At 39.5% G+C, this 12,039-nt stretch overlaps 1 protein-coding gene across 43 annotated transcripts in view; it reads right to left on the bottom strand.

Moving 5' to 3' along the window:
- ZBTB20 (zinc finger and BTB domain containing 20) overlaps positions 1 to 12,039 on the bottom strand; it is an 863,676-nt gene that overhangs the window by 200,764 nt on the left and 650,873 nt on the right. For 42 of the 43 annotated variants that reach the window (XM_070793746.1, XM_070792544.1, XM_070793369.1 and 39 more), the window contains one exon: positions 6 to 45. The exons of the other annotated variant lie outside the window; for it this stretch is intronic. The gene's annotated coding sequence lies outside the window, so the exon portion shown is untranslated. The remainder of the gene's footprint in view (positions 1 to 5; positions 46 to 12,039) is intronic. 43 annotated transcript variants of the gene reach the window in all.

Consider the following 12,039-nt stretch of genomic DNA (forward strand, 5'->3'; position numbering starts at 1 on the left):
CTTACACAGAGAGAAGGGGCAGGCCACAGGCTGATGGTCAAGGAACTGAAAATCAAAGACAAAACAAGGAATTAAAAATAAACCCAATGATACTGTGGAGAGAAGGAAAGCAAATTACGTTTAGACAGGACTTGTTGCTCCTAAAGCATGAGCAGTAAGAGCCCACTTTGTCACCTGGAGCCCAAGATTCAGGACTCATAAAATGTCCAAAGATGTGGCCTCTTGCTGTCTGATCAATGTAGAAGGGGTGGTACCTCTTTCTTTGTCAGCTTTGTTTTGATCGGAATCATATAAACAGTTTCTAGAGTTATGCTGTTCAATATAGTAGCCACTAGCCATATATACCTATTTAAATGTAAAATACTTAAAATTTAATAAAAAAGTAAATGTTTGGTTCCTTGGTCTACTAGTCACATCCCTAGTGCTCCATAGCCTCCTGTGGCTGGTGGCTTGCCTTATAGACAGACCGTTTCTATCATTGCTTAAATAGCTATTGGGTAGCACAATGAGAACAAGTAAAAGCTTTACTATGTTGTACATGACAAATCTTAGCTAATTTTGACAAAGATAGACTTTCATAGACTTTGCTTCTTTGAAGGGTAGATTTAGAATGTTTAATGCTTTGGATACATTCAAAACCTCCATGTGCTGTCAGTCATTAACTGACAGTGGTTACTGCCTTGTCTGCTGCATAGCACCAGGCTAGGAACGTGCCCTCTGACAAAAGGATTTTAAAGAAAAGCATCTGTCCCCTAAAATGCATTTCTAATAATAAAAACTTCAGTTTTCTGCTATACATCAACATGAATCAACATAGGCAGAAACCAATATAATACTGTAAAGTAATTATCCTTCAATTAAAAATAAATAAATGTAAAAGGAGAAAAAAAAACACAAACTTCAGTTTGGGGGGAGTTGACCTTAACAGTGTCTCATTCTGTATTTCAAGTCTGACAATTTTCTTTTGTAATCGTCAACACACAAGTCAAATAAGCGATTAATGGGCTGGCCTGCTCACTATTGTTTTGATAGCTTTTCTTACAGAGAAATAAAACTGAAGTAACAGAAGATCCAAGAGAATAAACCAAACAAGGATGCTGAGAAGACAAAGCAGGTCTCCTTATCCCACCCCACTCAAATATGTCAAGGACTTAAAATACGCTGGTTGAATTTTTGTGTCTCTGACACTGTAGTTTTAGCCACTTCACATAAGGCCTCCAGAAAAATGCAAAACAAACTGTATTAAAAAAGATCAAGTAGAAAGACCTGATTAAATAAATTAGCATAGAATAAGGCTAAAGCAGAAAACTGGCAATTAGAGCTTCACTTCTCAGCAAGTTTTCTGGACAAATGCACCACTGTAGAGATTCCTCCGAAAAATACATCTTTCTTTTTGTGGACTAGGTGAAACCCTGTTCCATGAACATGCAGGAGTGAAGGATGGTGTTTACCTCTTTGGACAAGAAGAGTTAAATTGAAAATCTGCAGCTTGGACCATAAAGAGAGGTTGGGGGTCTCCAGTGATTTTAAATTGTTTCACAAAATTGATGAGCTTAATGAAAATTTTAAGCAAGATAATTAACTTATGTATGATTCACTGAAAGTACACACAAACTTGAAATATATATGTGAGTGTCTATATATATATATATATATATATAGACCAACTAGCTTCAAAGACTTTAAAACTCTAAGTTTTGCTACATTCTAGTCCCGTCTACAAGCTGGGATCCTAGACTATCACACTGGTGCATCTTTTAAACTATTTTTCCTTCCTTCTTTTCTTCTTTTCTCCTTTCCTTCCTTCCCACCGGCTCCCCCAATATTTTTGAGGTTGCTTTCTTTCCCAACCTTTGAAAAAACAGAGAAAAATATGACTGCTGGTTAATCTGTGCAGTGTGCTCGCTTATTTTTCTGTTGTATGTTATAAACCCAGTAAGTCTCAATAATAATTATGCTCTTTTTGAACTATACTCAGCATTTATGTTCTTATATCTAAGCATACAACTTTCTAAATTTCAAGGAGTATTTATTCATAAAAGTTAATCAGTCAAAATTAAATTTTTGATGTGATCAAAAGAGATCGATGTAAATTATACCCAGATTGACTAATATATCCAAGGTCTGGAATGAAAAACTATCTTTCCTGGATGTCAAATGACACACAGGCTGTCAATGACAGGAATCCAAGATGGAGAGAAAATTCACAGTGTGTATGTCACAGTCTAAGACAAATTAAAGCCAAGTTAAATTAAAGATTTTATTGGATATAATTGTTGTCTTTATGTATTAATGAAAATCAATAATATCTATCCCAAATTTAATATTAAGGCTAAAAATTTAATCTCAGAGTTCTTCTACAATTTATAAACGTTCATAAATGTCAAAAGGCCCCTGTTTCTTGATTGAATTACAATCTGCTATGCAATTTTGAAAATATGTATTAATCTGCATGGGTTTATTTTTGTTCAGCTCAAATTGTTATTTTATTGATATGTGCCCTTTCTGCCTAAGTGATATTCACTTTGTATGTCTGTATATTGTTTTCATCTGAAATGCAAAGAATTATCTACAGTGGTTTTGCACGAGATTAAAATCATTTGCATTAAGCATGCTGGGTTCAAAGCACAAATATCTAGCAAAGAGTAAAGAACTGTAAAGGCCAAATGAATCAGGACCTTAAAACAGTAGGGGAGGCAAGAATAGAGGGAGGGAAAGGGGTTAAGTCTGACTTTAGTTTTGTGATATCTGAGTAGAGTCCGAAATGCAGTACTTGGATGCAATCTCAAAAACGACAGAATGATCTCTGTTTGTTTCCAAGGCAATCCATTCAATATCACAGTAATCCAAGTCTATGCCCCAACCAGTAATGCTGAAGAAGCTGAAGTTGAAAGGTTCTATGAAGACCTACAAGACCTTTTAGAACTAACACCCAAAAAAGATGTCTTTTCATTATAGGGGACTGGAATGCAAAAGTAGGAAGTCAAGAAACACCTGGAGTAACAGGCAAATTTGGCCTTGGAATACGGAATGAAGCAGGGCAAAGACTAATAGAGTTTTGCCAAGAAAATGCGCTGGTCATAGCAAACACCCTCTTCCAACAACACAATAGAAGACTCTACACATGGACATCACTAGATGGTCAACACCGAAATCAGATTGACTATATTCTTTGCAGCCAAAGATGGAGAAGCTCTATACAGTCAACAAAAACAAGACCAGGAGCTGACTGTGGCTCAGATCATGAACTCCTTATTGCCAAATTCAGACTTAAATTGAAGAAAGTAGGGAAAACCACTAGACCATTCAGGTATGACCTAAATCAAATCCCTTATGATTATACAGTGGAAGTGAGAAATAGATTTAAGGGCCTAGATCTGATGGATAGAGTGCCTGATAAACTACGGAATGAGGTTCGTAACATTGTACAGGAGACAGGGATCAAGACCATCCCCAAGGAAAAGAAATGCAAAAAAGCAAAACGGCTGTCTGGGGAGGCCTTACAAATAGCTGTGAAAAGAAGAGAAGCGAAAAGCAAAGGAGAAAAGGGAAAGATATAAGCATCTGAATGCAGAGTTCCAAAGAATAGAAAGAAGAAATAAGAAAGCCTTCCTCAGCGATCAATGCAAAGAAATAGAGGAAAACAACAGAATGAGAAAGACTAGAGATCTCTTCAAGAAAATTAGAGATACCAAGGGAACATTTCCTGAAAAGATGGGCTCGATAAAGGACAGAAATGGTATGGACCTAACAGAAACAGAAGATATGAAGAAGAGGGGGCAAGAATACACTGCTGCTGCTGCTAAGTCGCTTCAGTTGTGTCCGACTCTTGTGCAACCCCACAGACAGCAGCCCACTAGGCTCCTCTGTCCCTGGGATTCTCCAGGCAAGAATACTGGAGAGGATTGTCATTTCCTTCTCCAATGCATGAAAGTGAAAAGTGAAAGTGAAGTTGCTCAGTTGTGCCCGACTCTTCGTGACCCCATGGACTGCAGCCTACCAGGCTTCTCCGTCCATGGGATTTTCCAGGCAAGAGTATTAGAGTGGGGTGCCATAAGAATACACAGAACTGTACAAAAAAGATCTTCACGACCCAGATAATCACGATGGTGTAATCACTCATCTAGAGCCAGACATCCTGGAATGTGAAGTCAAGTGGGCCTTAGAAAGCATCACTACAAACAAAGCTAGTGGAGGTGATGGAATTCCAGTTGAGCTATTTCAAATCCTGAAAGATGATGCTGTGAAAGTGCTGCACTTAATATGCGAACAAATGTGGAAAACTTAGCAGTGGCCATAGGACTGGAAAAGATCAGTTTTTATTCCAATCCCAAAGAAAGGCAATGCCAAAGAATGCTAAAACTACCGCACAATTGCATTCATCTCACACGCTAGTAAAGTAATGCTCAAAATTCTCCAAGCCAGGCTTCAGCAATACGTGAACCGTGAACTTCCAGATGTTCAAGCTGGTTTTAGAAAAGGCAGAGGAACCAGAGATCAAATTGCCAACATCTGCTGGATCATCAAAAAAGCAAGAGAGTTCCAGAAAAACATCTATTTCTGCTTTATTGACTATACCAAAGCCTTTGACTGTGTGGATCACAATACACTGTGGAAAATTCTTCAAGAGATGGGAATACCAGACCACCTGACCTGCCTCTTGAGAAATCTGTATGCAGGTCAGGAAGCAACAGTTAGAACTGGACATGGAACAACAGACTGGTTCCAAATAGGAAAAGGAGTATGTCAAGGCTGTATATTGTACCTGCTTATTTAACTTCTATGCAGAGTACATCATGAGAAACTCTGGGCTGGAAGAAGCACAAGCTGGATTCAAGATTGCGGGGAGAAATATCAATAACCTCAGATATGCAGATGACACCACTCTTATGGCAGAAAGGGAAGAGGAACTCAAAAGCCTCTTGATGAAAGTGAAAGTGGAGAGTGAAAAAGTTGGCTTAAAGCTCAACATTCACAAAACGAAGATCATGGCATCCAGTCCCATCACTTCATGGGAAATAGATGGGAAAACAGTGGAAACAGTGTCAGACTTTATTTTTCTGGGCTCCAAAATCACTGCAGATGGTGACTGCAGCCATGAAATTAAAAGACGCTTTACTCCTTGGAAGGAAAGTTATGACCAACCTAGATAGCATATTCAAAAGCAGAGACATTACTTTGCCAACAAAGGTCTGTCTAGTCAAGGCTATGGTTTTTCCTGTGGTCATGTATGGATGTGAGAGTTGGACTGTGAAGAAGGCTGAGCGCCGAAGAATTGATGCTTCTGAACTCTGGTGTTGGAGAAGACTCTTGGGAGTCCCTTGGACTGCAAGGAGATCCAACCAGTCCATTCTGAAGGAGATCAGCCCTGGGATTTCTTTGGAAGAAATGATGCTAAAGCTGAAACTCCAGAACTTTGGCCACCTCATGTGAAGAGTTGACTCATTGGAAAAGACTCTGATGCTGGGAGGGATTGGGGGCAGGAGGAGAAGGGGACGACAGAGGATGAGCATCACTGACTCAATGGACATAAGTCTGAGTGAACTCTGGGAGTTGGTGATGGACAGGGAGGCCTGGCGTGCTGTGATTCATGGGGTCGCAAAGAGTCGGACACGACTGAGCGACTGAACTGAACTGAACTGATCAGTCTCCATGGAAGTAAAAGTATTATTAACTGTAATGAAAGATTAGTCCTTCTGATTTCTGTGTATGTAATGTTCCAGGGCAATGATTACCAACTTTTGAAGGTGATGCAGATGCCTATGAAAATCTCTCTTCCTAAAATTCTTCAAAAATAACAAGTTTCAAGCATCTCCCAAACTCCAAGGAGGTCTTCTAAGAATTCCAGGTTAGTAACCCTCGGCCTAAAGGGAGAGGGGAGAAAGTGTTCTTTCAGTCCCCTTGCTCATCACTTCTAGGATGATTTAACAAGTTGCTATAAAGTTAAAGCCAGGAGTAAATGAAATGTATGAAAATGGAGCATACTACATGGGTAAATATGTGTGGCTAGAGACACACAGACTCCTTCACAGGACTTCCAGACTCTGACTTTCCTAGTCCTTGACAACTTCTTTATGAGAAAGGCCATAGAGCCTTAGGGACAATAAGGTAAAGGAAATAATGAGCAAAGGAATGATAATAAGAGGTACTATTCACTGAAGACCTTCTGTGGTTTCAGGTATCCTAAGTAAATGTTCTTCAATTTGAATACGGGCAGACCCAGGGAAGTGGAGCAGTCTGACGAGTATGCAAAGCCACAAAGTAAATAATAAAGATGTGGCTGTCTCTTTAGAGAGTCAGTTGTCCTTGTGGTTAAGTAATTCAAAATCTTATTTGTACATGTACTCATTTATCCAATAATTACTTCTTGAAAGTTATATACAAAAAGAACAGACCCTGTTCTTGTCCCCATGGAACTTCCAGTTTGGTGAAACAAACAAGGATTTGTTGAGGAGCAGAAAGCAGAATATGTACATATTTTTAGGATGAAGCCTGAGACTTTACTGAAAGCCTAATTTGTGGCACACTGTTTCAGGCATCAGTTCAGTTCAGTTCAGTCGCTCAGTCGTGTTCGACTCTTTACAACCCCATGAATCGCAGCACGCCAGGCCTCCTTGTCCATCACCAACTCCTGGAGTTCACTCAGACTCATGTCCATCGAGTCAGTGATGCCATCCAGCCATCTCATCCTCTGTCATCCCCTTTTCCTCCTGCCCCCAATCCCTCCCAGCATCAGGCATCAGGCACCCCAAATACTGGATGCTCACCTTAGCTTGAGGATCACCTGCCTAGAAGAGTTTAAAAAGCAGCTCTAACAGTATATTATTTAATCCTGACTACAAGAGTATATAGTGTCATTTCTACTTAGCAGCCCACTCCAGTACTCTTGCCTGGAAAACCCACGGATGGAGGAGCCTGGTGGACTGCAGTCCACAGGGTCGCGAAGAGTTGGACATGACTGAGCGACTTCCCTTTCCCTTTCCCTTTCTACTTTACCAGAGAAAAAATGAGATTTGAGAAATTAGAAAACTCACCTTAAATCAGACAGTTTCTTGGATTTAATGAGTTTGTACTGTTCCAAAGTCTATATATTTATAAATCCTAAGTTCCCGTGCCTCTTGGTATTCCTCTCTTTATGCTTGCCCTTGACATCTGGACTAATTCAGGAATTTGTTAGGCTAGTTCAGGCTTCTTCTTTGGAAGGAGACATATTTGGCTTGATTTGGATTCTACATATTGGATGGTGGTAAGGGAAAGCTGTTGTTAATATTACACCTATTTTATGGGCAGAAGCTGAGCCACTTGCCAGTTGAGGTAACTGGCTGGATTAACAAAGGAGCCCAGGGGGTTAGTCTCTCATTCCTCTTGACTAACTCCAAGGCTAGGCAATGGTACTGTCCAAGGGCTTTTCTGCAAGTGGGGTTCACACTGGCTGGTAAAGAGTGAGAGAAACTTGCTAAGGAAAAATAATAGTACATTAAAAAAATGGGAAATAATCATAACTCACTCACAAAAACTGGTTACTTTTAGCATTGTGAATAGAAAAGAGAGAACTTATTCATCACAAATGAATAAGAAAATTAGAATGTGTCACAGCATTGATGACAGAGCTGAGGAATTCAGATGAACTGAAGTTCAACACTTATCCTTCTATCTGAATAGGGTAAATGGTGAGACAACAGGACAGAAATGACCTCTTAGACATCCCTTTAATCCTTCCAATCTTTCTTTTCCAACTACTCTCTCTAATATTTAGGTGGGTTTATATCTTTGTTTTCTATGGGTAGAGATAACATTTTAACATTCTTTTCATGTTCTAGAAGTATTGCGTTAATTAATTCTTATGTGGGAGTCATTCCAAACAGTAGGATGAAGATTTTTTACCTTATTGATTTTCCTAATACCTTTCTGGCTTCAAGTGTTTTCAAAGGAAGAGGCATTATTGGATTTTTAGATTCATATGTCTCTCAGAGTAAGTGCCAGCTTCATAGGTTTCTGTCAATTGATATTCCATCTTCGCTCTGGATACATGATTTCCTTTATCTGACAGATTCAAGAAATTTTATACTAGATTTAATGACATTTCATGCACCCTGAATTTGGAGGTTTTTAATTCTCTATTTTCTACCTGGCAAAAGATTTACAACTTAAAGTCAGGTGGAAGGGTTATTCAGATGTGCATACAAAGCATGCTCAATTTCCCATTAGGTACTCTGGGGTCTCCTGCAAGTTTCTTGGTCTTAAGGAGACTGACTATAAATGCCATAAATGGTCATTCATATCTTGGGGGCCTGCTTTTCAAGACCATCTTGAGAAGAACAATAGGAATATCATAGTGATGCTTTACCATTCCTTAAAATACTATGATAATTCTGAATAATGCCTACCTTCAAAATTTAGATGATGAAATAATGATCAGTAAAAAGAGAGAATTCAAAAACTAAAGTTCAGGGGCTTCCCTGGTGGCCCAGTAGTTAAGAATCTTCCTGCCAATGTAGGGGCAGGCTGGATCCCTGGTCAGGAACTAAGATTCCCACATGCTGCAGAGCAGCTAAACCCATGAGCCACAGCTACTAAGCCCACATATCTTGGAGCCCACGTGCCACAACTACTGAAGCCTGTGCACCACAGCTGGAGAGTCCTTGTGACAAAGTGGAAGACCCCCCTGACACCATGAAGATTCTGCATGCCACAACTAAGACCCAATGCAACCAAATTCATAAATATTAAAAACTAAAAAACTCACATGTATCCCATTGTTCATTGCAGCACTATTTACAATAGCTAGTACATGGAAGCAACCTAGATGTCCCTCGACAGATAAATGGATAAAGAAGTGGTACATATACACAATGGAATATTACTCAGCCATAAAAAAGAACACATTTGAGTCAGTTCTAATGAGGTGGATGAACCTAGAACCTATTATACAGAGTGAAGTAAGTCAGAAAGAGAAAGATAAATATCATATTCTAATGCATATATGGGCTTCCCTGGTGGCTCAGAGGTTAAAGCATCTGCCTCCAATGTGGGAGACCCAGGTTCGATCCCTGGGTCCAGACGATTCCCTGGAGAAGGAAATGGTAACCCACTCCAGTATTCTTGCCTGGAAAATCCCAGGGACGGAGAAGCCTGGTAGGCTACAGTCCACGGGGTCGCAAAGAGTCGGACATGACTGAGCAACTATATACGACTGAGCGTATATAGTCCACAGTCCATGGGGTCGCAGAGTCGGACACGACTGAGCGACTATATACGACAGTGTATGTAGTGACTGAGCGACGCATATATACAGAATCTAGAAAAATGGTACTGAAGGATTTATTTACAGGGCAGCAATGAAGAAACAGACATAGGAACAGACTTATGGACATGGGGAGAGGGGAGGAGAGGGTGAAATGTATGAAAAGAGTAACATGGAAACTTACATTACGTATGTAAAATAGATAGCCAACAGGAATTTGCTGTATGGCTCAGGAAACTCAAATAGGGGCTCTGTATCAACCTAGAGGGGTGGGATGGGGAGGGAGATGAGTGGGAGGTTCAAAAGGGAGGGGATTTATGTATACCTATGGCTGATTCATGTTGAGGTTTGACAGAAAACAACAAAAGTCTGTAAAGCGACTATCCTTTAATAAAAAAATTAATTAAAAAATAAAAAACTCAAGTTCAGCAGTTAGATTTGGGGCCACTTCTGAGCCTGAGACATTGCTGAGATATAACTTGAGACTCCACCCCATCCCACACTAATCCCCCTGAGTGTTCCTGCTTCTTACAGATTGAAAGCCTGAGGAATTAGAAATGAAGTAAAATCAGTAGGGCTGGGAGGGGTGGCAGAGCAGGGTGGGAGGTAGTGTCAGGGACTGAATTTGCTTAATATATTTAGGACAATTTCTTACAGCTCCTAAAACAGACCTAACTCGATGGCATGATGACAGTTTAGGAGCTCTTTACAATCTGACTCCAAACAACTTTTCCTTCCATATTTCAAACTCCTGAAGTTATACCTTTATAGATTCCAAATGGATTGGTATACCAGGACCTTTTATTATATAGTACATTGATATTCTTTAAGGGACACTGCAAGGGCTTCTCAAGTGATACTAAGGGGTAAAGAACCTGCCTGATAATGCAGGAGATGTGAGAGATACAGGTTCAATCCCTGGGTCGATCCCCTGAAGGAGGGCAAGGCAACCCATTTCAGTATTCTTGCCTGGAGAACCCCATGGTTAGAAGAGCCTGGCAGGCTATATAGTCCATAGGGTCTCAAAGGGTCGGACATAACTGAAGTAACTTAGCATGCATGCAAACAGGAGATGCTGTAAAGATCTGGCATTGTTATCATGTGGCCCAATCAAGTAGAAACACTTGGTCGTAATGCTACTCACAGCCCATCATTAATGCCATTTGGTACAGAAAGTTGTGCCTATTATAGGACAAACTCTTCTCCAGACTCCTCGGTATATATAAACACAGAAAGTAACATGTTAGTGTACAGAGGGCTTTGGAATAAATATGGGCACAGCAGGAGGAAGAACCATCCAGATCAGTGTGAACAGAAGGCTGTCTTTACTCAAATGGTTTCCTTGAATTTTTTAATACAAAGGGAAAAATTATGACACAGAATTTATATAAAAAGACATAAATGAAGCAGGTACTTTTACCCGATGGTCTGTTAGATACTAAACCAAGAGGACAATGTGGGCACAGTCTGTGTTTTAAAGACTTGATAAGAGCTTTCCGTAATACAGATTGGAAAATGTTACTTCTGTCCTTGTTACCACCAACTATTTGTTTAAGAGCAATCCAAGATCTTTCATGATCTGGATCTAGCCCCAGTCCACCTCTCTTGTTTTCCCCCACCACTGCTTCCTTACACACTGTGACAGACTATTTGCTCTCCCTGAACATGCCCAGGACACCTCTGCCCTTGAGCCTTTGCTAACAGTTCACACTAGAACCTCCCAAGCCTAGCACAGTGTCCTAAACACAGCAGGACCCTCCAATGTTTGTTGAATAAACGCTGTCTATTTATTTTAGGAGACAAAGATGATAGAAAAAAGTTGTTAAATCAGTAAAGGAATAGCAGCAGAAAAGGTCAAGGAAAAGTTAATTTTAGTGCGTTTTCAGAGTGGGGGCAAGATGAGCCTTTAAGATTAGGAAAACTGATGCTCTTTATTCTTGGGTCTAGCCAATGCTATGAGTCAGTTACTTTTTTGGGAACAAGTTTCAACCTCAAGGTTAAATGAACACAAATGCTCTGTCCATCAGCATATAATGAAAAAGCTGTGGCTATTTCCACATCAGCACAGTGAAATTAAAACATGCAGTGCCTTTCTCAGGGGCATCATGTATGGCAGACCTTTTAAAAATACTGCCCTTTTCCATTCATGTACAGAAAGAGCTATAAAAACAAAAGTAAATGTTTAAAAAAACTGGAATAATATCGCGTACAAAAGAAAGAGCTGAGGTATATCTTCATAGTTTTCTGACTATAAGAAGGGCTGTAAAGAGGATAATGATAGGAATTTGTGTCCTAGGGCAAAATGATATTAAACTGTCCAGTGAAGAATTTAAGACTTTAGGATGAACATCTTAAATGTACAAGTGGTAAATAATCAAATAGATTGCTAAGAGCTGTTATGAAATTTCTATCTTCACGGTTATTTAAAATAGGAAAGATCCTCGTCTGTTTCGGATGGAATAAAAGCAGCTCTATCTCCAGTCAGGAGGGTGAATTCAATAGCTTCTCTAGTCTCGTTTTGCTTTATATTACTACAAAATCCTATAACATGCTGATTCCCTGAATTGTATAGAATTACAACACAGTTGAATAAAATACATTCTATGGTTTGAAGAGGACAGTGTGACACTAAATTCAAAATGGTGTATAGACTACTTGTATGTAGATTCAATTTGCCAAGTGTATATTAATTACTCAAACAGAATTGAGCAAACATATACTTGAATCTACTATGGTTTTTAACATAATGATTAGCTAGAGTGAAACATTCTAATAATTAATTCTTTCATGTCCAA

The sequence above is a fragment of the Bos indicus genome, chromosome 1 (genome assembly GCF_029378745.1).
Source record: "Bos indicus isolate NIAB-ARS_2022 breed Sahiwal x Tharparkar chromosome 1, NIAB-ARS_B.indTharparkar_mat_pri_1.0, whole genome shotgun sequence".
In the NCBI taxonomy this organism is placed as follows: domain Eukaryota; kingdom Metazoa; phylum Chordata; class Mammalia; order Artiodactyla; family Bovidae; genus Bos; species Bos indicus.